This window comes from Pongo pygmaeus, chromosome 7, assembly GCF_028885625.2.
Source record: "Pongo pygmaeus isolate AG05252 chromosome 7, NHGRI_mPonPyg2-v2.0_pri, whole genome shotgun sequence".
NCBI classification, from domain to species: Eukaryota; Metazoa; Chordata; class Mammalia; order Primates; family Hominidae; genus Pongo; species Pongo pygmaeus.
The window spans coordinates 81,949,701-81,976,082 of NC_072380.2; the positions used below are offsets into that span (position 1 = coordinate 81,949,701).

The following is a 26,382-nucleotide window of genomic DNA, read 5'->3' on the forward strand; positions in this document are numbered from 1 at the left end:
CCTCATTGTCTGCCGCGGACCTGCCCCCGTCCCGCCCCTTTTGCCTTAAACATTGCATTTGCTTTTATATGTTAATAATTATCAACCTGGCAGCTCTGACTCAGAGGCAGTGTCTTTTATTCAAGTGAACTAACTGCAGCCTTTGCGTACTCCTACTCCATTACTCAAAATAGAAAATGCCCGAAAGAACAAAGGAAACTTTTTCACAGACACACAATGTATTCCCTGCCCCAATTTTTCTAAAAGGATAAAAGAGGGTGGGGGTAAACTACTAGTGTAGAAATGTGTGTGCACACTGGTGTGCGCTGGCACGTGTGCGCGATTAGATTTGAATCTGTCTGCTCCACCAGAGACACGCATTCAAAGCCGAAGGCAGCAGCAAAAAGGTCAACATGCTTGCGTCTTTATTCCCGACACCAAAAATAACCCCCTGCCCGAAAGAACTCTTCAATTACAAACACCAGGGGCATTCGAGGCTGTGGCCCGCACTAAGTCCCAGAGCGCAGTATCAAACGAAACCGAAAATCCGTCTGCTTTGCCGAGAGCTAAGGAAGCCACAACCAAACAAAGAGATCCCGGCACGCTGTCAGAGCGCGCGCGAGGAGCCCACGGAGCCGGCTGGGCGCACGCGGGCCGGCGGGGAGGTGTGCTATTGACTGAGCGCACCCCGCTAGCGTGGGCCTGGGGAGCGTGCGCGCGTGCGCGGCCACACACACACACACACACACACACACACACACACACACACACACACACACACACACACACACACACACACACACACACACACCGGCGTATTGGAACCTCTCTCGCGATCCCGCACCCAGCTTGAATTCAGCGAGAATCGAAAACAGGTGTGCCCCCGGGGTAAGCCCCCGCCCCTAATCTTGGGGACCCCCACTCCACTCCTCCAGCCTGGGGCGAGGACCGAGGGCGGAATATGCACCAGGTGGGAGAGAGCCGAGCTTCACTACACTGGGTTTCATTTTGCGGCGCGCCTTTGTGATGCTGCTGAGAAAAGAAAGGAGGAAGGGCAAGGGAGAAAGGCAGAGAGGCTGGGCGGCCAAGGGTGGCCGCTCCGGCATCTCCCTCGGCTGTGCTGGGCCAAACCCACTCCCAGATTCCCGGCCTGCCAGCCACTCACAATCCCGGGCTTCCCCGCCCCTGCCTTACCCAGGCGCCTTCCCAGGGAACCCCACCAGCCGCTGCGTGAGGAGCCGGGGAATTCCAGCAAACTCTCGCCGCGCGCGGGGGGCGTCCGAACCCCCTGCCTAGGCAAGCGCCCTCGCAGCAGCGCAGACTCGGATGGACACGCGGATCCCGGCAGGGAGCTCTTGGAGCAGGCGTGGAATCCCAGGGACACCCCCAGCGCGTACATCACATACACGCACATCCTACACACACACACACATACACACAGCCCGTGGGAGGACAAAACCGCCGGCGACAGCCCGCCGCGCTGCCCGGGCGCTCAAGCCGCCGCTACTCACTAGCGAGTCTGTCAGTCTGTCTGCCTGGCTGAGTGGAGCGGCGGGAGGGGGGCACTGAGCTACGGGAATAGTTGGGAGCCGCGTGAGGAGGCAGCCTCGGTCCAGCCGAAGAGAAATCAGTGAATGAGACTGTGACTCAGGCTGAACTCTTCCCCCCACCCCTCGCCTGTCACCCAAGCCTCTCCTCGGCTCCAAACAGACACACGCGCACAGAGACGCGCCCGGAGAGGAGCAGCCGAGGGCGCAGGCGCGAGGGCAACCACCCATCCCAGCCCTCCCACAGCCAGCCACCCCGCTGCCCTTCACCTGCGGGGCCGCGGAGACCGAAGAGCGCTGAAGCCCCGAGGGAGCTGGTCTCTAGAAAAGTCAGCGGCTGAGGCTGACAGCCCACTCTGAATAAGTAAATCATTTCTGATCGTTTATTCCGTGCCTTGGGCACACAACATGTCTCATTCACCATAGTAGATTCTGGGACCAAAGATAAACATGACAAGATATTTGGTCGGAGGAAACCTCTGGCTTGTGGGGGAAATACTCATGTAAATGGCTTAAAACAACGTGGTACATCTATGCAGCCTGCTACTGGAGAAGCCAATATCCATTAGCCTTCATTTCCACGCAGCGGGAAGAACAGAGGCACGGGGGCATGGTGCTGCCAGTCAATAGGTAGATGAGCTTCCTAGAAGATTGCAGGGATGGGGCAGAGGACCAGACTGCAAGAGTGGCTGAGTAGGAAAGGGCACTACGGGTTTCCTAAGTTGAGTACTGTCAATAATGTGGGGGCAGTGACGTTCTGACTTCCTCACCAGAGAGCTGGCTTTGGCAGTGACAGGTAGACAGATGTGAGGCCACACTGCGGGCACAGAGGTGAGTTGGGAGGCAGTCTGAAAGCAAAATGTGATGAGGCATTGGCAGGGGGCGTGGAGAGGAGGGAACTGGGCAGCTGATGCAATCTGCAAGAGAAGAAAACGGGCCGAGGTAGGATGACTCCCAAGTTTCTAGCAGTAAGTTGGGTGACTAGGTGCCTGACAGCCAATAAAAGCACAGGTGGAGAAACATGCTTGAGGGGAAAGATGGTTCTCATCTACATGTGTTGAGTTTGAAATGTTTGGGGGACATCCCAGTGTACATGTCCCATAAGCCACTGGACACACAGGAGGTTTGGACTAGGAATATTGATCAGTAGTCATCAGCCCAGAGGTGGGATGAGAAAGGATGGAATGAGTAGGGAAGATCATCCAAATTGTGAAGAGATCTAGGAGGAGAGGGTACAACCAAAGGAAGGAGACTGGAAGCAAGGGTCAGAGAGGTATGGGACGCATCAAAAAAGCCAAAAGAGCAGACGACTGTAAGAAGGGAAGGGTCAGATGTGTACAGGCTGCAGGGAAGACAAACAGGATGATAACTGGAAACAAAAAGAGTATCTGAGGGCACTGGTGACCATTGACAGAGCAGGATAGTGCTCTAATGGAGAAAAGGAGGTTGCTCATAAGTACTAGTGACCATGCTGGCCATTGCTGCCAGGTCGAAGCCCCTCCACTGGCCCTTGGCCTTACCCAATGAAAGCATTGTCTCCATTTTACAGATGTGACAAGTGTAGAGAGGTTAAGTAACTTTATATAGGCACACAGCTACTCTGTAGACAATATGAACCAATGTGCTCCAAAAGACTATGTTCTTTCTTAACCTCTTAACCCTGACTCTCTACTCTCTCTCCTGCCATTGAATAGCATCCTGACTCGTCAATGCACCTTGATTCTTTTGATTATCTCCCTTTACTCCAACAACCATCGTATCTACAGCGATCCTTAGAGAACAATTAAGGCCAGCTGACAGTAAAGAACAGTCAGTGTGTACTTGAAATCCAGGCTGAGACAGCATTGGTCTTCTGGCAGCTGCAAGACTGACCTATCAACTGAGGCATTTCTTCATTCCTTGCCATTGTCTCCTCCTCTTGAGATCGCCATCAGGCCCAGCCACTTTTCTACAAACAGGCAATAGGACTCCCGCTGCCACCCTGCCCAGATTTTAGTCCTCTATTGCTGATAAAGTGAGCAAAGATATGTGGCACTTCCTGAACTCAAATACTCTTCTGAGCTGATTCTAAATCCAAACAGAATCAACCTACCTCCTATTACCTCCTTCTAAGCTCTGTGCTCCATTCTCTCATTTCAGTCTCAGCTCCAGACATCAGCAAATTCAATGTGATACATCAGGTGCCATCACAGGACTTCCCTACTTGAAAATCAAGCAATCGTGTCCCTGAAACACACTGTCTTTATTCATGCTCAATTACCATAAAGTAGATGCAACTCTAAGAACTTATGGATTTTTTTATTGACACTAATAGATCATGATTTACAGCAAAATTTTAAAAGGTCCAATTTTACTCACATAAGAAACAAGAAGAAAACATTCAGCAAGAAGCATTTCTTTTGCTTGATCTTTCCCAGTTAAATATGACTTTGAAAAAGAAGAGCACGCCTCATTAGCCGTAATTGTCTGATTAATACAAAGAAATGGACTCATATCACGGGGTTCCACTACCCCTATGGTAGTGTTTACTACCCTTATTTCACTCAATGATTACAGTTACTTTGACCAGAATGCCTACCTTGTTTGGCATTTTGGGAGAGGAAGCATATGACTGTAAACCCTCTTCAAACTTTCAGACTTACGTTTGCTTCTTCTAAGTCCATCGACTTTATACATAAATGACTTCTTTTTAAAAATAAATAAATAAATAAATGACTTCGTTCCTGATCTTCGTATAACAAGCATGTAGCCTTTGCAATTCCAGGGCAGTCTACAGGTTTAAAATCTGGCCGTCCTGGAGAATGGGCAGAAGAAAGCTGAAGGGAGCCTTTTCCCACAGCCCTTCCCTTCCTTCTTAAAGAAGGTTCACTTCAGAGGTCTCCCAGATACAACAAGAACTGAGTTTTTGGTTCAGAATATTTTGTGGGTGCAAAACATAATACATAGTTGCCAGTACCATAATTGAATTAGGTGTTGGTTGTTCAAGAGGAGACACATTGTATCTTTAAGGTAGCCCCTTAATAGGACTTGGCATGTATATCCTTCCTTAGAAGTGAATTTCAGGTTGGGTAAAACCTGAGAAGGAACAGATCTGGCCCTGGGGTACAATGAATGCAGGCAATCCCTCCAGCCCTGGTGACTTGAGGGCCCTGAAAGTGCTAAAGGAATACTCCTTTGCATTCCTTTGCTTGTTTGTTGGACCAACTGTGTCCAAACAAAGAGACTTAGCACTGCAAGTCCCACACCCCCAGGAAACCACAGTTCCATGAACACCTGGAGGCTTGGCTCCCTATAAAGAAACTGCCACCTCCCTTAATATAATTAAGCCAGATTAGTTGGGTACTGTGGCTCACAGCTGTAACCCCAGCACTTTAAGAGGCTGAGATGGGAGGATCCCTTGAGAACACATTTCTAGTAAAAAAAAATTTTTTTAAATAGCCAGCCATGGTGGCATGTGCCTGTGGTCTCAGCAACTCAGGAGGCTGAGACAAAAGGATCACTTAAGCTCAGGAGGTAGAGGCTGCAGTAGGCTGTGATTGTGCCACTGCATTCCAGCCTGGGCAACGGAGCAAGACCCTTCTCAAAAAATAAACAAACAAAAACCAACAACAACAAAAAATTAAGACAGGCCAGGTGCAGTGGCTCACGCCTGTAATCCCAACACTTTGGGAGGCTGAGGTGGGAGGATCACCTGAGGTCAGGAGTTCAAGGCCAGCCTGACCAACATGGAGAAACCCATCTCTACCAAAAATACAAAATTAGCTGGGCGTGGTGGCACATGCCTGTAACCCCAGCTACTTGGGAGGCTGAGGCAGGAGAATCACTTGAACTGGGGAGGTGGAGGTTGCAGTGAGCCGAGATCGCACCGTTGCACTCCAGCAGGGTAACAAGAATGAAACTCTATCTCAACAACAACAATAATAATAATAATAATAATAATAATAATAAAGCCAGATACTCCAAGGCTAGTAATGGAGGGAAACTTCCCTGTGAAGAGAAGACAGTTGTCTCAAAAAAAAAAATCATGTTCCCTTGAAAGATGTTTCATAATTACCACCAATGCCACCTTGGCCTGGAAAAGAAAGAGGTCGGATGGGAAGGGGAAGGAAGCAGGTTAGAAGAGGCAGTCCTCCATGGGCTGTGAGCATCTCTACATGTTTTTCTTGGGTGCACCTAGAATGCAAAGCCCTAACCACTTCTGAATGCGGAAAAACTCAAACTGCATTATCTTCTGCTCTCATACCACAACAATCAACACAGAAGACTTCTGTGATCAGATGTTGGCGGGCAGTCTACACCAACAAACAAGCAATCAGTTCTGCAGAAGACACCAGCTGGGCATCCTCCAATTCAACTCCGTTCTGACACTATCTACCTCAAGATAGCATCACATCCCAGAGGTTGAGGGCTCATTCCCACAAAACTGCCTCCTCTCTCCCCTAGACCCAGTGTCAAGTCTGGGCCCCCAGAACATCTGACCAACTAGCTTCAATTTGGGATTCCCACAACCCCTCTTTGGGTTTGATTAATTTGCTGGACAGGCTCACAGAACTCAGGGAAACACTTACATTTACCAGTTTAATACAAAGGATATCAGAAAGAACACAGATGAAGAAGTGCACAGGGGAGGTATGCGGGGAGGTACACAGAACTTCCATACTCGCTCTAGGTGCGTCACCCCTAGGAAACCTCCACATATTCAGCTGTCCCAGAAGCTCTCTGAACCCTGTCCTCCTGGGCCTTTTTTGGACACTTCCTTGGATAGACATGACTGAAGACAACCACGTCAGACGGTGATTGGACAAAAAGCAGAGGATCTAATACTGATAGACTGAGTGGGGGAAACCCAGCAAGGCCTGTCTGTCCATATTCTCCTTGGCCTGTCTGTGCTGCATTTGTTCCTTCAGGGTATGGGGCAGGACTGCCTCTGGGATGAGGGTCTTATGACCTCTGATCAGAAAGACTACCTTGGAGCTGGGTGCGATGGCTCACGCCTGTAATACCAGCACTGTGAGAGGCCGAGGCGGGTGGATCAACTGAGATCGGGAGTTCAAGACCAGCCTGACCAACATGGAGAAACCCCATCTCTACTAAAGATGCAAAATTAGCCGGGTGTGGTGGCACACGCCTGTAATCCCAGCTATTCGGGAGGCTGAGGCAGGAGAATCGCTTGAGCCTGGGAAGCAGAGGTTGCGGTAAGCCAAGATCATGCCACTGCACTCCAGCCTGGGTAACAAGAGTGAAACTCTGTCAAAAAAAAAAAAAAAAGAAAGAAGGAAGGAAGGAAGGAAGGAAGGAAGGAAGGAAGGAAGGAAGGAAGGAAGGAAGGAGAAGGCAAGGGAAGGGAAGGGAAGGAAAGGAAGGAAGGAAGGAAGGAAGGAAGGAAGGAAGAAAGGAGAAGGCAAGGGAAGGGAAGGGAAGGAAAGGAAGGAAGGAAGGAAGGAAGGAAGGAAGGAAGGAAGGAAGGAAGGAAGGAAAGACTGTCCTGGGCAGAAGAAGAGAGGACAGGGGAGGGTCAGAAAGAGATTGTGTTTCCTGAGGCCTGCTCCTGAGGCCTGCTTCTGAGGCCTACAGTGCCCAAACATCAGAACAGATGACTGTTATAAGTCAGGAGCCATGGATGAAAACCTATATGTGTATATGTATGTGTGTGCATGTATGTGTAGTAATGTCACACCACTCTTTACCCAGGCCATTTCTCAGAGTTGTGTTTGCAGCCAGCAACCTGGAGGGATGAGGTAATATTTACCCCTGGGCAAAGAGCAGTCTTGCTGCTTCTGCTTATTGAAAAGCAATGTATCCTCTAAGCTCAGTGCTCCTCTCCCATGATGCAACCCATCATGTGCACAGGCATCTATAGTGAACTCTTTGCATCACCCTGTGGGACTTGTGGGGCATGGGGAACTGGCACAAGCATCATTCTCACCCTCTGGCTGCTGCCTTTGCCATAAGTGATAATATCCTTTGTCTCTGACCCTGGAGTCTTTTCTCCCCAGTATCCATGAAACCCTAGCTGGATAACTTGTCATCTTGGAAGAAGGCTAAAATCATAGACCCTACACAATTCTTGACCGGCACTGCCTAATTTGATGCTGCCACTGAGATATTAGCTTCACTTATACTCTATGGTACAGCTGATCTAAGGTCTGAGCTTTTAAACAGGTCTTTCCTCAAGGCTAAATGCTAATAAAGGAAAATAAATTCATGTGATAAAACAAAACTAACTGTGTTAGATGTGGTTGATTGGCAGTCAGTGTGCACTCCCTACTTTTCTGTTCTTCCTTAAATGGCAGAGTTTGGAAAAGCTATAAAACTACCTTTTTCAGATTCCCTGTGTATCAGGTTCTGGATAAGAACTGATGTACTCTGGCACGTTTGGGAAGGTAGGGTGAGGCACAGGCCATATCCTTGGTGGCTGTCTATGCCAGCAAGCAGGTCATGGAGACATGACATTTTTCTGCTTTGGTATTCTTTTGTCCAATTCCAGCTTCTAGATGTTAAGAGGCAGCTGCAGTATTGGCTGCTTTCTGATTTCTGGTTTCAGCCACTACACGACGTCCTGAAGTCAAGAGACCAGTGAATGCCTTTGACTCCTCATCCTGCAGATTGTAGCAGAAGTACCAGCTTTTCTGGCAGGACGGATCTGCAGTGTTACAGCATCACTCCTGGTGATCCACTCTAGAGACCATGTGTCCAGATCTTCTGGATATTCTGTAAGCCCCTAACCTCCTATAGTGAATCCCTTTCTGCCTAAAAATGCAAAGTGGTTGCTCTATCCTGTCCCTGGACAAGTATCAAAATACTAGGTCATCAACTAGAAAATTACAGCTTATCAGTCACACTCTGGGGTCCCTCTGCCTTGCTGTCAGCTTGCCTCTCTATAGATGAAGTCCCTTTTAGGATCTACTTCAAGGACAACCCTGAATTATAGACTTCTCAAAATCTAGATCCAGAGAGCAAAGCCCAGAGAAAGCTGGAATTTCTCTCTCCATCCTACTTTCTGGGTTTCCATTGCCTATCTGAGGACATGCTTCTTTCCTAGATCCATAGAAAGATCTATGTTTCAGGGGAACCTAAAGGTGGTGATCTTATCCCAGAGCATAGAAGATTAACACAAGATGATACAAAACAACACAATCACTGCAATGACACACTGTCGAAACCCCTCTACGAAGCAGGTGCGATGGCACCAGGTTATCATTTTCTTACATTATGGAAAAGAACAGATACTCTAACAGTTCTAAATGTATCATTTTAGAACTGCTGTTATCCTTCCTGACTTCCCCACCCCTCTTCAGAAGGCCTGCTTCATTTGTAGGACAGACAGAATAGAATGATGACAAAGAAAGATCCCAGCTAAGTATGGTGGCTGGAGCCTGTAATCCAAACTACTTTGGAGGCTGAGGCAGAAAGATTGCTTGAAGCTAGGAGTTCAAGACCAACCTGGGCAACATAGCAAGACTCCTATCTCTTAAAAAATACATTAATTTAAAAAAATTGTAAAGGACTTCATAGCAAACCAACATGATTAAATCTTTGTGGTGAGTGTGTGGGTGTCACTATACCAAATTTCATTACAAGAAAGACATCATCAATTTTAAGATGCACCATTATTTCATGGACCACTAAGAAGGAAAAAATGCTGCCAATTAAATGGCACACACCTTAATGATTAAACAGAGAAAAGAGGACTTTGTTGACAAACCACATAAATTTAGTCCTGGCTCTGTCACTTATGGCAGTATGGATTTGGGCAATTCCCTAAAGCTCTTTTTACTCAGTTTCCAAGTTGGGGTTAAACACAATACCTATTTCAAAGCATCAAATGGGATAACACCTGCAACATATGCTTCAAACATACACACAGACCAGTGCCTGGACCAAGGCAGGTGCTTAAATGCTAGCCATCGTTATACTTATGCCATGCTATCTTTTGCATTCATCTTAATAATATTATTTCTCAGGGGCGGTTCCAAGATGGCCGAATAGGAACAGCTCCAGTCTACAGCTCCCAGCGTGAGTGACGCAGAAGACGGGTGATTCCTGCATTTCCAACTGAGGTACTGGGTTCATCTCACTGGGGCTTGTCAGACAGTGGGGGCAGGACAATGGGTGCAGCCCACCGAGGGTGAGCCAAAGCAGGGCGAGGCATCGCCTCACCCGGGAAGCGCAAGGAGTCAGGGAATTCCCTTTCCTAGCCAAGGGAAGCAGTGACGGAAGGCACCAGGAAAATCGGGTCACTCCCACCCTAATACTGCACTTTTGCAACGATCTTAGCAAATGGCACATCAGGAGATTATATCTCATGCCTAGCTCGCAGGGTCCCACGCCCACGGAGCCTCGCTCATTGCTAGCACAGCAGTCTGAGATCCAACTGCAAGGTGGCAGCGAGGCTGGGGGACGGGCGCTTGCCATTGCCAAGGCTTCAGTAGGTAAACAAAGCGGCCCAGAAGCTGGAACTGGGTGGAGCCCACCACAGCTCAAGGAGGCCTGCCTGCCTTTGTAGACTCCACCTCTGGGGGCAGGGCATAGCCAAACAAAAGGCAGCAGAAACCTCTGCAGACTTAAATGTCCCTGTCTGACAGCTTTGAAGTGAGTAGTGGTTTTCCCAGCATAGAGTTTGAGATCTGAGAACGGACAGACTGCCTCCTCAAGCAGGTCCCTGACCCCCAAGTAGCCTAACTGGGAGGCACCCTCCAGTAGGGGCAGACTGACACCTCACATGGCTGGGTACCCCTCTGAGACAAAGCTTCCAGAGGAACAATCAGGCAGCAACATTTGCTGTTCAGCAATATTCGCTGTTCTGCAGCCTCCTCTGCTGATACCCAGGCAAACAGGGTTTGGAGTGAACCTCCAGCAAACTCCAACAGACCTGCAGCTGAGTGTCCTGACTGTTAGAAGGAAAACTAACAAACAGGACATCCACACCAAAACCCCATCTGTACGTCACCATCATCAAAGACCAAAGGTAGATAAAAACCACAAAGATGGGGAAAAAACAGAGCAGAAAAGCTGAAAATTCTAAAACTCAGAGCACCTCTCCCCCTCCAAAGGAATGCAGCTCCTCACCAGCAATGGAACAAAGCTGGATGGAGAATGACTTTGACGAGTTGAGAGAAGAAGGCTTCAGACAATCAGACTTCTCCGAGCTAAAGGAGGAAGTTCGAACCCATTGCAAAGACGATTAAAAACCTTGAAAAAAAGATTAGACGAATGGCTAACTAGAATAACCAGTGTAGAGAAGTCCTTAAATGACCTGATGGAGCTGAAAACCATGGCAGAAGAACTATGTGATGAATGCACAAGCTTCAGTAGCTGATTCGATCAACTGCAAGAAAGGGTATCAGTGATTGAAGATCAAATTAATGAAATGAAGTGAGAAGAGAAGTTTAGAGAAAAAAGAGTAAAAAGAAATGAACAAAGCCTCCAAGAAATATGGGACTATGTGAAAAGACCAAATCTACGTCTGACTGGTGTACCTGAAAGTGACAGGGAGAATGGAACCAACTTGGAAAGCACTCTGCAGGATATGACCCATGAGAACTTCCCCAACCTAGCAAGGCATGCCAATATTCAAATTCAGGAAATACAGAGAATGCCACAAAGATACTCCTCAAGAAGAGCAACTCCAAGACACATAATTGTCAGATTCACCAAAGTTGAAATGAAGGAAAAAATGTTAAGGGCATCCAGAGAGAAAAGTTGGGTTACCCACAAAGGGAAGCCCATCAGGCTAACAGCGGATCTCTCAGCAGAAACTCTACAAGCCAGAAGAGAGTGGAAGCCAATATTCAACATTCTTAAAGAAAAGAATTTTTGACCCAGAATTTCAAATCCAGCCAAACTCAGCTTCATAAGTGAAGGAGAAATAAAATACTTTACAGACAAGCAAATGCTGAGAGATTTTCTCACCACCAGGCCTGCCCTAAAAGAGCTCCTGAAGGAAGCACTAAACATGGAAAGAAACAACTGGTACCAGCCACTGCAAAAACATGCCAAATTTTAAAGACCATTGGTGGCTAGGAAGAAACTGCATCAACTAACAAGCAAAATAACAAGCTAACATCATAATGACAGCATCAAATTCACACATAACAATATTAACCTTAAATGTAAATGGGCTAAATGCTCCAATTAAAAGACACACACTGGAAAATTGGATAAAGAGTCAAGACCCATCAGTGTGCTGTATTCAGGAGACCCATCTCACATGCAGAGACACACATAGGCTCAAAATAAAGGGATGGAGGAAGATCTACCAAGCAAATGGAAAACAAAAAAAAGGAGGGGTTACAATCCTATTCTCTGATAAAACAGACTTTAAACCAACAAAGATCAAAAGAGAAAAAGAAGGCCATTACATAATGGTAAAGTGATCAATTCAACAAGAAGAGCTAACTATCCTAAACATATATGCACCCAATACAGGAGCACCCAGATTCATAAAGCAAGCCCTTAGAGACCTACAAAGAGACTTAGATTCCCACACAATAATAATGGGAGACTTTAACACCCCACTGTCAACATTAGACAGATCAACGAGACAGAAAGTTAACAAGGATATCCAGGAATTGAACTCAGCTCTGCACCAAGCAGACCTAATGGACATCTACAGAACTCTCCACCCCAAATCAACAGAATATACATTATTCTCAGCACCATATCACACTTATTCCAAAATTGACCACATAGTTGGAAGTAAAGCACTCCTCAGCAAATGTAAAAGAACAGAAATTACAACAAACTGTCTCTCAGACCACAGTGCAATCAAACTAGAACTCAGGATTAAGAAACTCACTCAAAACTGCTCAACTACATGGAAACTGAACAACCTGCTCCTGAATGACTACTGGGTACATAATGAAATGAAGGCAGAAATAAAGATGTTCTTTGAAACCGATGAGAACAAAGACAAAACATACCAGAATCTTTGGGACACATTTAAAGCAATGTGTACAGGGAAATTTATAGCACTAAATGCCCACAAGAGAAAGCAGGAAAGGTCTAAAATTGACACTCTAACATCACAATTAAAAGAACTAGAGAAGCAAGAGCAAACACCTTCAAAAGCTAGCAGAAGGCAAGAAACAACTAAGATCAGAGCAGAACTGAAAGAGATAGAGACACAAAAAACCCTTCAAAAAAATCAATGAATCCAGGAGCTGGTTTTTTGAAAAGATCAACAATATTGATAGACTGCTAGCAAGACTAATAAAGAAGAAAAGAGGGAAGAATCAAATAGATGCAATAAAAAATGGTAAACGGGATATCACCACCAATCCCACAGAAATACAAACTACCATCAGAGAATACTATAAACACCTTTATGCCAATAAACTAGAAAATCTAGAAGAAATGGATAAATTCCTGGACACACACACCCTCCCAAGACTAACCCAGGAAGAAGTTGAATCCCTGAATACACCAATAACAGGTTCTGAAATTGAGGCAATAATTAATAGCCTACCAACCAAAAAAAAGTCCAGGACCAGACAGATTCACAGCCGAATTCTACCAGAGGTACAAGGAGGAGCTGGTACCATCCCTTCTGAAACTCTTCCAATCAATAGAAAAAGAGGGAATCCTCCCTAACTCATTTTATGAGGTCAGCATCATCCTGATACCAAAGCCGGGCAGAGACACAACAAACAAAGAGAATTTTAGACCAAAATCCTTCATAAACATTGATGCAAAAATCCTCAATGAAATACTGGCAAACCGAATCCAACAGCACATCAAAAAGCTTATCCACTGTGATCAAGTGGGCTTCATCCCTGGGATGCAAGGCTGGTTCAATATATGCAAATCAATAAATGTAATCCAGCATATAAACAGAACCAAAGGCAAACACCACATGATTATCTCAATAGATGCAGAAAAGGCTTTTGACAAAATTCAACACCTTTCATGCTAAAAACTCTCAATAAATTAGGTGTTGATGGGATGTATCTCAAAATAATAAGAACTATTTATGACAAACCCACAGCCAATATCATACTGAATGGACAAAAACTGGAAGCATTCCCTTTGAAAACTGGCACAAGACAGGGATGCCCTCTCTCACCACTCCTATTCAACATAGTGTCGGAAGTTCTGGCCAGGGCAATCAGGCAAAAGAAAGAAATAAAGGGAATTCAATTAGGAAAAGAGGATGTCAAATTGTCCCTGTTTGCAGATGACATGATTGTATATCCAGAAAACCCCATAGTCTCAGCCCAAAATCTCCTTAAGCTGATAAGCAACTTCAGCAAAGTCTCAGGATACAAAATCAATGTGCAAAAATCACAAGCATTCTTATACACCAATAACAGACAAACAGAGAGCCAAATCATGAGTGAACTCCCATTCACTATTGCTTCAAAGAGAATAAAATACCTAGGAATCCAACTTACAAGGGATGTGAAGGACCTCTTCAGGGAGAACTACAAACCACTGCTCAAGGAAATAAAAGAGGATACAAACAAATGGAAGAACATTCCATGCTCCTGGGAAGGAAGAACCAATATCCTGAAAATGGCCATACTGCCCAAGGTAGTTTATAGATTCAATGCCATCCCAACCAAGCTACCAATGACTTTCTTCACAGAATTGGAAAAAACTACTCTAAAGTTCATATGGAACCAAAAAAGGGCCCGCATTGCCAAGACAATCCTAAGCCAAAAGAACAAAGCTGGAGGCATCACGCTACCTGACTCCAAACTATACTCTGAGGCTACAGTAACCAAAACAGCATGGTATTGGTACCAAAACAGAGATATAGATCAATGGAACAGAACAGAGCCCTCAGAAATAATACCACACATCTACAACCATCTGATCTTTAACAAACCTGACAAAAACAAGAAATGGGGAAAGGATTCCCTATTTAATAAATGGTGCTGGGAAAACTGGCTAGCCATATGTAGAAAGCTGAAACTGGATCCCTTCTTTACATCTTATACAAAAATTAATTCAATATGGATTAAAGACTTATATGTTAGACCTAAAACCATAAAAACCCTAGAAGAAAACCTAGGCAATACCATTCAGGACATAGGCATGGGCAAGAACTTCATGTCTAAAACACCAAAAGCAATGGCAACAAAAGCCAAAATTGACAAATGGGATTTAATTAAACTAAAGAGCTTCTGCACAGCAAAAGAAACTACCATCAGAGTGAAGAGGCAATCTACAGAATGGGAGAAAATTTTTGCAATCTACTCATCTGACAAAGGGCTAATATCCAGAATCTACAATGAACTCAAACATACAAGAAAAAAACAAACAACCCCATCAAAAAGTGGGCGAAGGATATGAACAGACTTCTCAAAAGAAGATGTTTATGCAGCCAACAGACACGTGAAAAAATACTTATCATCTCTGGCCGTCAAAGAAATGCAAATCAAAACCACAGTGAGATACCATCTCACACCAGTTAGAATGGCGATCATTAAAAAGTCAGGAAACAACAGGTGCTGGAGAAGATGTGGAGAAACAGGAATGCTTTTACACTGTTGGTGGGACTGTAAACTAGTTCAACCATTGTGGAAGTCAGTGTGGCGATTCCTCAAGGATCTAGAACTAGAAATACCATTTGACCCAGCCATCCCATTACCGGGTATATACCCAAAGGATTATAAAACATGCTGCTATAAAGACACATGCACACATATGTTTATTGCGGCACTATTCACAATAGCAAAGACTTGGAACCAAGCCAAATGTCCAACAATGATAGACTGGATTAAGAAAATGTGGCACATATACACCATGGAATACCATGCAGCCATAAAAAAGGATGAGTTCATGTCCTTTATAGGGACATGGATGAAGCTGGAAACCATCATTCTCAGCGAACTATCGCAAGGATAAAAAAACCAAACACCGCATGTTCTCACCCATAGGTGGGAATTAAACAATGAGAACACTTGGACACAGGAAGGGGAACATCACACACTGGGGCCTGTCATGGGGTTGGGGGAGGGGGGAGCGATAGCATTAGGAGATATACCTAATGTAAATGACGAGTTAATGGGTGCAGCACGCCAACATCGCACATGTATACATATGTAAGAAACCTGCACGTTGTGCACATGTACCCTAAAACTTAAAGTGTAATTAAAAAAAAACAAATATAGGCAAAGAATAAGACAGAAAAATAATAATAATAATATTTTTTCTCTCTGCTTGTTAGAGGGCAGGGGATCCTGTATCTTTTGTTTCATGGAGGTCACACACTTCTCTAGGATTAGCTCCAGTCTAGAAAATTATTGCCAGGCCAATAAAACATCCTATCTTTGGAGGTCCAGTATTTGGTTGATTTTGTTTGTTCACCTTCCAATCACCAGAATCCGCTTCTTATCAATAATTCCACCACCGCTCAAGAATTCACAAAAGTAAAACAAAAATGATCTCACTCATTTACCATATTAGCACTACATATTTCACAAACATGATTTCATCTTCACTATCAGGGAGGTATTACCAAACCCTTTAATAGAGGAGGGAACTGAGAATCAGAGATGATCACCAACTTGCCCAAATTCACACAGCATAGAAAGTATGGAAAGCGAGCCTAATCCAGACCAGCTATACTCCAGAATCTACACTCCAGAATCTACACTCCTAGCCATCTTGCTCAATTTTCTCCAAAAAATGCTGTGATCCTTTTAGGAGCTCGTCTATTGATTAAGATAAAACATTTCTCTGTAGTGCAATATTTAAGTACGATGAAGCAATCCAAATGCAAATAATACATGCTATAGTTTTGAATAAAGATACAAAATAAGCTACCCCATACAACCAAGATCTCTAATGACTAGGATTTGGCTTATTACAGGACTGCCGAAGCTGAAAGTAACTAGCCCTGGTTTCATTTCCAACTCATGAATTTTTCTCCATCCTTCTCTGCTCACCTGTCCTTTACTACACAGTGAGCCGCACTACTGGAACAAGCTTCCCTTGAGGTTCACCCTCTGAGCACCACAGCCCCTCTCCAGCCTGCATTCCACTGTAAGGTTGAGAAATATCTGATTGTTAGTGATGAGAGAGAAAACCTAGCCTCATTCTCTGGTGGCCTGTCTTGCAAAAGAGAGACGAAATCAAACCTGGCTTCCTGAGATTCCAAATCACAAACATCACATACTAGATTTTTTTTTTAATAAAATCATGGGGCCAGATGTGGTAGCTCACACCTGTAATACCAGCACTTTGGGAGGCTGAGGCAGAACAATCACTTGAGGCCAGGAGTTTAAGACCAGCCTGGAAAACAAAGGGAAACCCACTTCTACAAAAAATTTAAAAATTAGTCACATGTGGTAGCATGAACCTGTAGTTCCAGCTACTTGGGAGGCTGGGGCAGGAGGATCGCTTGAGCCCAGGAGCTGGAGGCTACGATGAGCCATGATTGCACTACTGCACTCCAGCCTGGGTGACAGAGGGAGACCCTGTTTAAATAAATATCATAGAAAGGTGGGGAACTCACTCAGAGTGTCCCATATTGTCTTTTTCTTTCTTTTTTCAAAATTAAGAGACAGGGTCAGCAAGGCACAGTGACTCACTCCTGTGATCCCAACACCTTGGGAGGACGAGGTGGGTGGATCACCTGAGGTTAGGAGTTCAAGAACAGCCTGGCCAACATGGTGAGACCCTGTCTCTACTAAAAACACAAAAATTAGCCAGGCATGGTGGTACACAACTGTAATCCCAGCTACTCAGGAGGCTGAGGCAGGAGAATCGCTCGAACCCCGGAGGAAGAGATTGCAAGTGAGCCAAGATTGTGCCACTGCATTCCACCCTGGGCAACAAAGCAAGATTCCACCTCAAAAAAAAAAAAAAGAGAGAGAGAGAGATAGGGTCTTGCTATATTGCCCAGGGTGGAATGCAGTGTCTACTCACAGGCCCAGTCCCGCTACTGATTCTGCTCCATATCTGACCTAAGCCAGTTCGCCCCTCCTTAAACAACCTGGTGGTCCCCCACTCCAGGAGGTCACCATATTGATGCCGAACTTAGTTCAGACACCCAATCGCTACAGCACACTACAGCTCAGAACTCCTGGGCTCAAGCAATTGTTTTGCCTCAGCCTCTCGAGTAGCTGAGACCACAGGTGTGCACTATTGAGCCTGACTTCCCTTAGCATATCTTTTCAAACAGCCTTTTCTTTGTATTGAGATACCTGAAAAGGGCTCTTTACAAAATCCACTCGAATTCCCTTCTCTCCTCTCTGTTGTCCTTTATTATTGATGACATTTTTGATAATTATCTGATTATAGAAAAACTCCAAAAAGCCAGGATGAAGTGCTGATTTTTGTTTTGTTTTGAGATGGAGTCTCACTCTGTCACTCAGGCTGGAGTGCAGTGGCGCAATCTTGGCTCACTGCAACCTTCGCCTCCCAGGTTCAAGTGATTCTCCCTGCCTCAGCCTCTCGAGTAGCTGGGAATACAGGTGTCCGGCACCACACCCAGCTAATTTTTGTATTTTTAGTAGAGATGGGGTTTCACCATGTTGGCCAGACTGGTCTCGAACTCCTGATCTCAGGTGATCCACCCCTCCTTGGCCTCCCAAAGTGCTGGGATTACAGGTGTGAACCACTGCGCCCATCCAAAGTGCTGTATTATTTTACTCATCACTGCTATTGGTTTTAGCATATGCATACACAGGTGCCTGTACTTTTGACCTGACATCTATGCTCCATTCTCTTTGGATTTCAGGGATACATGACAATTGTTCTAGTTCTTTTGCTGTAACTGATGAATACAAAATAACCCCATAGTAGAATGTACCATCTAGAACATCAAGAAAGTGATTTTACAGGATTTAGCATTCCATTTGGGGGCTGCAGAACCTGTCATCAGATAATGGGATTTGAATGATAAATGAACTGGCTCATGTCAATCCCTTTGTGAAAATTAGAGCTTTTAAAGTCTAGGTTTAGCTTGCTTAAACCGAGAAATGGCCAGGCAAATAGTCATGTCAGTAGAAATATAACATCTAAAAATCAAGATCTTTTTCCTTTCCTTCAGTTGTCATTATTTGTGAAATTTCACACCAGAAGAGAATGTGATTTTTTTTGAACCAGAAAGAAATATTGTGAAAATTAGCTCGTATTAGACCTGTGATGAATCTTCAACTCTAGAAAAGACAAAGAAATGTGCTCTAAGAAGAAATAAGAGGCCGGGTGCGGTGCCTCAAGCCTGTATTCCCAACACTTTGGGAGGCCAAGGCAGGCGGATCACTTGAGGTCAAGAGTTCGAGACCAGCCTGGCCAACATGGCAAAACCCCGTCTCTACCAAAAATACAAATATTAGCTGGGTGTGGTGATGCATAATTGTAATCCCAACTACTCAGGAAGCTGAGGCAGGAGAATTGCTTGAACCTGGGAGGCAGAGGTTGCAGTGAGCCGAGATCGTGCCACTGCACTCCAGCCTGGGAGACAGAGCAAGACTCTGCCTTAAAAATAAATAAATAAAAAGAAGAGATTTATAGGTAAACAAAAACATGCATTTTCTCTCTGTACTATGTGCATTCTTCCCCAATCTTCCCTAAAGAAAATATCCCCTGGGAAGAAAGGTCTGAAACCTTGGAAACTATTTTTACTAGTCTTAGAAACATACATAACAAATATGCAAAAACATGAACAAGCAAAGTAATCCAAGCTATTGAAAACCTAATAAGATTAGCTTACTCATATGCCTCTAAGACAGAATGCTATCAGCCTTCTGCGATTATAAGACCAAGACTCTGACTTCTGCCAGGCACAAAACCCATGGAGGGAAACACGCTATAGATGAAGAAAGGCTTGAGTTAGACCCTGAAGAGTAAGCAGAATTTTCACATCTGTGAATAGAACCCACGGCCTCCGAGACAGAGCAACCCCTGATAAAGGAGACCAAAACAGAAGCACTCTTGGGCAGGATGTCTCGGGGATGCTCAAATTGTTGGGAAAGTTGGAGCATGTGAAGGGGAAAAACAGGAAGGAAGATAGAAAAGATCGTCTCCCTCGTCTGAGAAGTTTGGACTCTGGTATGTAGACAATAGAAACTCATCAAAGATTTCTACGCAGAGCAGTGACAGGATCAAGCAGGACTTTATGAAAACTGATTTTTCAGGATAAAGCTGGGAGGGATTGAAATAGGATGGAAACTGCAGGTAGAAAGACCACTTTCAAAGCTATTAGAACAGTGCAGGCAAAAGACTGAACCATGACCTTTGGCTCAGCTATGTAAGTCAAAACTAGGTATGGGACCACTGTTATTTTCTGATGTCAAATCAATGACTTCAGATTGGAGGGAATTTAGGAATTGTTTTGCCAAAAATTCACAAACCTGTGGCAAAATCAGACTGGTGGTAAAGGGCACGTGTGTGTGTGTGTGTGTGTGTGTGTGCACGTGTATAAACATGTATACAAATATACATATAATTTTTTTAGTTTTCCGAATTAGTTACCCAATTTTTAAAATTGGGAGATTTCAGATGAAAACCCCAGATTTCTGGATTTTTGAAATTTGTCATTGTCATATTGGGCTCAAAGCCTCCACCTGACCCTCACCTTGCATAATCCTCTTAAGCTTCATTTAGTCCCATTCCTGTCCTGCCGTTCATACCCCAATCTTAAAGATGAAGACACTGAAACCCAAGGAAGGTAAGGAATTTTCCCAAAGTTTCACTGACAGTTGGTGGCAAAGTCTGCAAGGATGATGTGGCATAATGCCTGTCCCTTTCCTTACAGCAACTTGACATATATGATCTCTGTTCCTCATAAGCCCTTAAGAGTAGACATCATTATCCTCATTTTGTAAAAGAGGAAATGGGTTGAAAGATTAGGTAACTTCCCCAAAGCCACATAGCTGGTCAGCGGTGGAGACAATGTTCAAACCTAGATCTTTCCAGGTCTTTCTTATTACACAATTAGTGTAAGATTCTGAAACCAGACAAACCTGCTTAAAATCTAGACTGGCCATTGACTGGCTGTGTGACGGCAGGGATGTTACTCAACCTGTCTGAGCTTCACATTTTTGGTTTTCAGACTGAAATGAGCATGTGTCTAACACCAATTAACACATGTTAATTATTTTACAGTCACAGTTGCTTTTTGAGAAAAAGCACTGTTAATGGATTTGATCAGATACTTTGTGTTGTTGGCTCTGAAAATCTCTTTAATCCCCAAAATATAAAATCTAACCCCAAAGATAGTGTCAACCACTGATAGTATTCTAAAGATTGTGCCATAAGATCTAAACCTTTTTCCAAAAGTTCCAAAAAAATCAGGGGTAACAGTAGCAGTGTTGGCAGTAGAACTCTCACATAAGAGACAGGGATGGAGGCATATGTGCCCCATGGCTCACTCCTCCTTCTACTTTCCTTGCCAGTGTTCCTGTTTGGCAAAACCAGCAATATCTGGGCCCCACACTACAAAAGGACCCAGAAAATATAGTTTATAGCTTCCTAGCCCCTTTGATACAGAAAAGCATGCAAGAAAGGTGGACCAGTCATCTGCATCTGTCACAAAATTGCCCTAAGAACCAGCTTGTCAGCCATAGAAGAAAACTGTATCTCATTATTTTATGGTCACATTTTGCTTTTTGAGAGAAAGCACTGTGAGTAGATTTGATCAGATACTTTATTTGTATTGTTGGTTCTGAGAATCTTTTTAATCCCCAAAAAATAAAATCCAACCGCAAAGATAGTGTCAACCACTGATGGTATTCTAAAGATTGTGCCATAAGATCTGAACCTTCTTCCAAAAGATTCCAAAAAAACTGGGCTTAACAGTAGCAATATTGGAAGTAGCATTTAGCATCCTACTTTGAAAGGGACAGTGCTCATTAGGATAGAGACATTCTAAAGTGCTTGCTTTTTAATCAGCCTTATTAGTCACAGACATACCTCACTGGAGTTACCCTCCAGCTTCCTCCAAGGAAGACAGCCAAACACCTGATGGTGAGCAAAGCCGTTACCATCGTGACTTCCTGCCAGAATTCTTACCACCATCAACCTTTCAAAAAAGGCCTTTGATTAGTGGATCTTGCAAACAAAAGCACTGTAATGATTCAATACTTACACGGAAATCCTCCCATAAAACAAGTATGCTTCAAAAAATCACATTGCCTTAACAATGACCATGTTCCCCTTCGGTTGAATTGGCCTCTTTTGTAAGATTCTAATTACCCAAAATTAGGGTTTTTTGGATTTTTTGTTCGTTTGTTTTTGTTTTTTGTTGTTGTTTTGTTTTATCATGCTAGGACTGGGTAACTTTATTCAAGACTTTGACAAAATGATCCCCAAAGTAATATAAATGTAGACACTTTAAAAAGTCCAGATGTGAAATTTCAAGAAAACTTTGAATTCAGTCCTAGTCAATATTAAGTCAAAAGTTGAACCAATTCTACAAATCATAAATACTATTTTCCTTCTTAAGTTCATATATTTTCTGAGATAGATTGCCAATTTAGTTTTCTTTGATATTGGTATTTGGAATAATTTTAACATGGTTTAACATCTTTAAGTTCTAAATCTATACTTATCTTGAATATCTTATTATAATTAAAAATATAAATCCAGAAGTGACAACTCTTCCTTACAGAAGAATTCCAATTAATAAATGTAGAAGGATTCAGAGAAATAGAAAATCACCATTAGAACACCACAGTAGTAATTGCCACAAGCAAGATCTGCCAATGGATAGTAAAATGAGCAAAAGTTTAAGCAGAAACAGGACATTTGCATAGTTTCAGGGTATCTCCAGCAAATATTCAATAATTACGAAGAAAACATAATAAGTTTACAGTAGCGAATCCTAGCAGACACCACCTTAGCATAGTGATCAAGGTTAACAACACCAGAAATGCATTACAACATCAGGTATCCCCTGTTATGATACACTGTCACAGACTGGAAGACACAACATAGACATGACAGTTAAATGCAAGGCTGGGTCTTGGAACAGTAGAAGGACATTAGTGAAAAGACTAAAATCTCTATTTTTTAAACTTTATACTGTAGTTAGTATTATATCAAGGTTAATTTCTTAATTTTGACAAATGTTCTATTGTTATGTAAGATGTTAACATAAGGGCAAGGTGGGTGCAGAGTATACAAGAACTCTACTATCTTTACAACTCTTCTGTAAGTCTAAAATTGTCTCAAAAACTTAAAAAATAACTGTTAAAAAACACACATATATGTATATGTGTGCATAACATGTGTACATATATATAATCAAGACTTCAAGGAAATTGGCATCTTGGGCACTCAGTCAGTAAAACAGTAGTGTTCTCTTCCGAATTATTTATTGTCTTACTGGTAAGTTAGCTTTAAGGTCCTTCACCTTCTAGACTTTTAATCTCAAGTATAAATTTCTAATTTTCATAGACAAGCCCTTTTAAAAAACATTCCTATGTTAGGCCAAAAATAAAATCCCAGAATAAAACTATCACCATATTATCTTATAAAATTACTCATCCCAACCATAAGACCCAACCAGTATTCTTACGACATTTCCTCTCCTCATCTAATATGTTTGTGTTGGTTTGGTTTGGTTTATGAGTGGAGACAGCTAATAGATTTAGTATTTACTCATAGGCCTGACAGTCTAGGGGAAAAAAATTATCACTTGGGTATCTTATGAAGAAACAGCTGTTTTTCCAAGAACCAATATTGTGTACCTCAGGCATAAAAAGTTATTTACCTAAGTCTCTTCTATCTAACAGCATAGAACTACCCAAGCAAGGCCAGCAAAGACTCTTTCAATATCCCTTTCTTAAATTAGGCTCTAAAATGACTGTTGATAATGGTAATAAATGTCTTTTTATTAAACAGGCAATTTTATCTTATGCAATTTAGGGAAGTAAAGATGAACATAAAATCTACCTTTAAATGAAGAAAATAATAATTTCCCCCTCTAACTATGGCTGATTCATTCCCTGAGCATGAATCCCCTTTTACCCTCGTTGTTTTTAACTGTAAACTGAGCTGAAATCTGCTCATAGGTGAAACTAATATTTTAGATGGAGAATGATATTACCAAGTAATCATATTTATTACTTTTTGTAGGCACCATTTCTACTCGCTGCGGCATTTAATGTTTCATCTGTATCTCTCTATCACAATGCCCTCTGTAGAAGCAGCAATAGTGAAAACATAATTACACTTTGGGGAAAAAAAAGACAGGTAATTTTTAAGTAGATCTTTATCCAAATACAATAAAAAAGCAAAAAAGAAAAATGTCCGTAAACATTTTCATTTTATGTCAATGCCATTTCCAAATTCACCTTCCGCTACTACCACGAATAGCAGAAGTGGTAAAAAAAAAAACCTCTAACCTAATGATCTAACAAAAAGAGAGACAATTTACTCACTACACATTGCAGTATATTCAAGTGGTGAAAAGATATAAATTCTTTCAGAACTGCCATACTCTCTGGCTGTCAATATAGTCTCTTGAATAATTATATTAAACATATTACTACAAAATGTACCAAGAAGTTGAGAATAATACTATATTTGTGAACTGCAAATAATAAAACAGAACAGAAGTCCAAGAAGGCTAAAGTCTAAGCTGTAATTACACATGAAGTGTTTGTTGAAAGCAGTCACAATGTACGAAAATGTGACAAGATATCCAGATGTTTAAAAAAACACATCCTGTTTGTCTCAGATTATATCTAGTTTCATCTTGTAGGTTTCTGATAAGCCTGTTACGTAAAGTGTGTTTCCCTCCTGCTGATAAGAAGCAGCTTGCAGATATCCATAAATTTTTTAAGGAGTGAGTCTACTTGGCAATATTGGTAACTCCATAGTTTCCTATTACATTCATTCGTCTGAAAACTGAAAACAACTCATGACTAAAATATTCTTCCATTCCTTTGCCAGTTTTTCAAGTTTAAAATCAAAGGAAAGTTGGAATGTATTGCTTCTTGTCATCAACAGGCATTTCAAAAAGAGGGTAACTAACCAAATCAAGTGTTCTTTGGTCAAGTTAGTAACAGGCTTTCACTTTGTTCTAAATCCTTTCATAATTTTTTTTTCTAATTTTTCCAGTATGGCCTGAATCTTGCAAACAGCCTCTTTTCTGGCCTGCCGTACAGAGCCCTGGCCCCCAGTTTCAACTGAATCTAGTTCCAAAAGTTCCTTGGTTAGCATTTCTTCCAGAAGCCAGTATGCTTAGCCTGTCTTTTTTCCTACAAATTATTCTACTTCTTGTTCAAGATACTGGACCTTCTCCAGCACATGTATGATTTTTTTAATATTCGGAGGAGTACTTTCATCTGAAGGTACACATTCTTCAGGAAGACTGCTACTTTAATCTTGATTGTTGGGATGGTCACTGGTGGCATTACCATACAGCTGAGGCTCAGCACTATATTGGACTTAGGAATCCAAAAGATCTGAATCATTCTTGTTCACTGTCCCAGAGGATTCGTACTGATGGACGCTGCAAGGGAAGCTGTGCCGGTTCATGCTTTGATCTGATTGGCTATAGGGGTATGAAGAATCCTAGGGCTGCTGGAGTGGGGGTGTATGCTGGAGTGGGGGTGTAGGGGGTGACTGAGGAGAGCCACTGCTAGGCCATGGTGAAGTACTTTCTGTCATGTAGAGATTGTCAGGTGGTGCTGAGGGCGCTGACGAAGGCCAAGGATAACTGCCACCCATTCCATAAGCACCAGGAGAAGCCCACGCGTTCTCTTGTGGTGGTACAGTTTGTCCTGATTGTGGAACACTACGATTACCATCTCCATAAGGGTAATGGGGCAGGGTCATTCCAGGGTTCTGTGAAGCTGGATACCCTGCAACCTGCCCCCTAAGAGCGGGTACTTCAGTCTAACAGTCCTGCTGGGGATAGACTCGAGAGACTGGAGTTGGGCTGTGCCAGGGGAACGGTAAGTACTTGGAACTTCCGTGGAATAACTGGTCTGAGTATAACCAGGTGCATAGTAGGCCCCTGAGTATGAGGCAGTATTTGCCCCAGGGCCTGGGGGGTATGTTGGACCGTATGCTCCATTTGTATAAGAATTCAAACGTTGGTGGCTTCCTCCGGCTCGACCAGGCTCTGGCCAGGCTCCTCCAGAGGGATAGTAGCCATCGCCTCCTCCGCCTTCTCCCAGCCAGGTGGTCTCCGCCGGGCCAACCCCGCGCACCCACCAGGAAATGGCAGGCTGGGGAGGTTCGGGGTGAAAAGGGTATAAAGGTGGAGGTGGCTGCACCGGCACATCTCCACCCCCAGGCCCGTAGTAGCGGCGGTAGGACAGATAGTCACTGGGGCCGTAGCCCAAGCGCCTCAGGGCCGACATGGGCTCCGCTGCCCTGAAGTGCTTTCCGCCCCCCACGGCCGACCCATCGGGCAGGCCAAATTAAGTTTTAATTTATACAAGCCACTGCATATTCTCAGACAGTGTTTAGAACTTGTGTGATTTTGCTCTCACAATACAAAATTTTGGATAAGATCCAAAACCTTACTCAGAATTCAGACTTAGTTCTCTTTTCAGATTATGGATTTCTCTTTACAGATGCATAGAGAAGTAATTTTAAGGCCAAGCATGGTGGTTCACACCTGTAGTCCCAGCACTTTAGGAGGTCAAGGCGGGCAGATCACCTGAGGTCAGGAGTTTGAGACCAGCCTGGCCAACATGGTGAAATCCCGTCTCTACTAAAGATACAAAAATTAGCTGGGCGTGATGGCACTTGCCTGTAATCCCAGCTACTCAGGAGGCTGAGGCAGGAGAATTGCTTGAACCCAGGAGGCACAGGTTGCAGTGAGCTGAGATCATGCCACTGCACTCCAGCCTGGGTGACGGAGCAAGACTCCATATATTAAAAAAAAAAAAAAAATGAAAGAAGGTTTCAAGTCTACTGTATTGGTCAGGGTTCTCCAGAGAAA

At 43.5% G+C, this 26,382-nt stretch overlaps 1 protein-coding gene, 1 long non-coding RNA gene and 1 pseudogene across 4 annotated transcripts in view; 1 reads left to right on the forward strand and 2 right to left on the reverse strand.

The window, feature by feature from the left end:
• SLCO5A1 (solute carrier organic anion transporter family member 5A1) overlaps positions 1-1,674 on the reverse strand; it is a 162,077-nt gene extending 160,403 nt beyond the window's left edge. The window contains exon 1 of the mRNA XM_054498563.2: positions 1,491-1,674. The gene's annotated coding sequence lies outside the window, so the exon portion shown is untranslated. The remainder of the gene's footprint in view (positions 1-1,490) is intronic.
• Positions 755-21,171, forward strand: LOC134740016 (uncharacterized). Of its 3 annotated transcripts, XR_010127225.1 has the most exons (4): positions 755-854; positions 9,491-9,586; positions 16,345-16,517; positions 20,876-21,171. It is a non-coding gene; the product is annotated as an uncharacterized LOC134740016 (long non-coding RNA). The 3 variants fall into 3 exon arrangements; XR_010127224.1 differs by lacking the exon at positions 20,876-21,171 and having other exon boundaries at positions 755-867; positions 16,345-16,999; XR_010127226.1 differs by lacking the exon at positions 20,876-21,171 and having other exon boundaries at positions 755-867; positions 16,439-16,999.
• Positions 21,172-24,481: 3,310 nt separating this feature from the next.
• Positions 24,482-25,795, reverse strand: LOC129042090 (BAG family molecular chaperone regulator 4-like; annotated as a pseudogene).
• Positions 25,796-26,382: the final 587 nt, after the last annotated feature.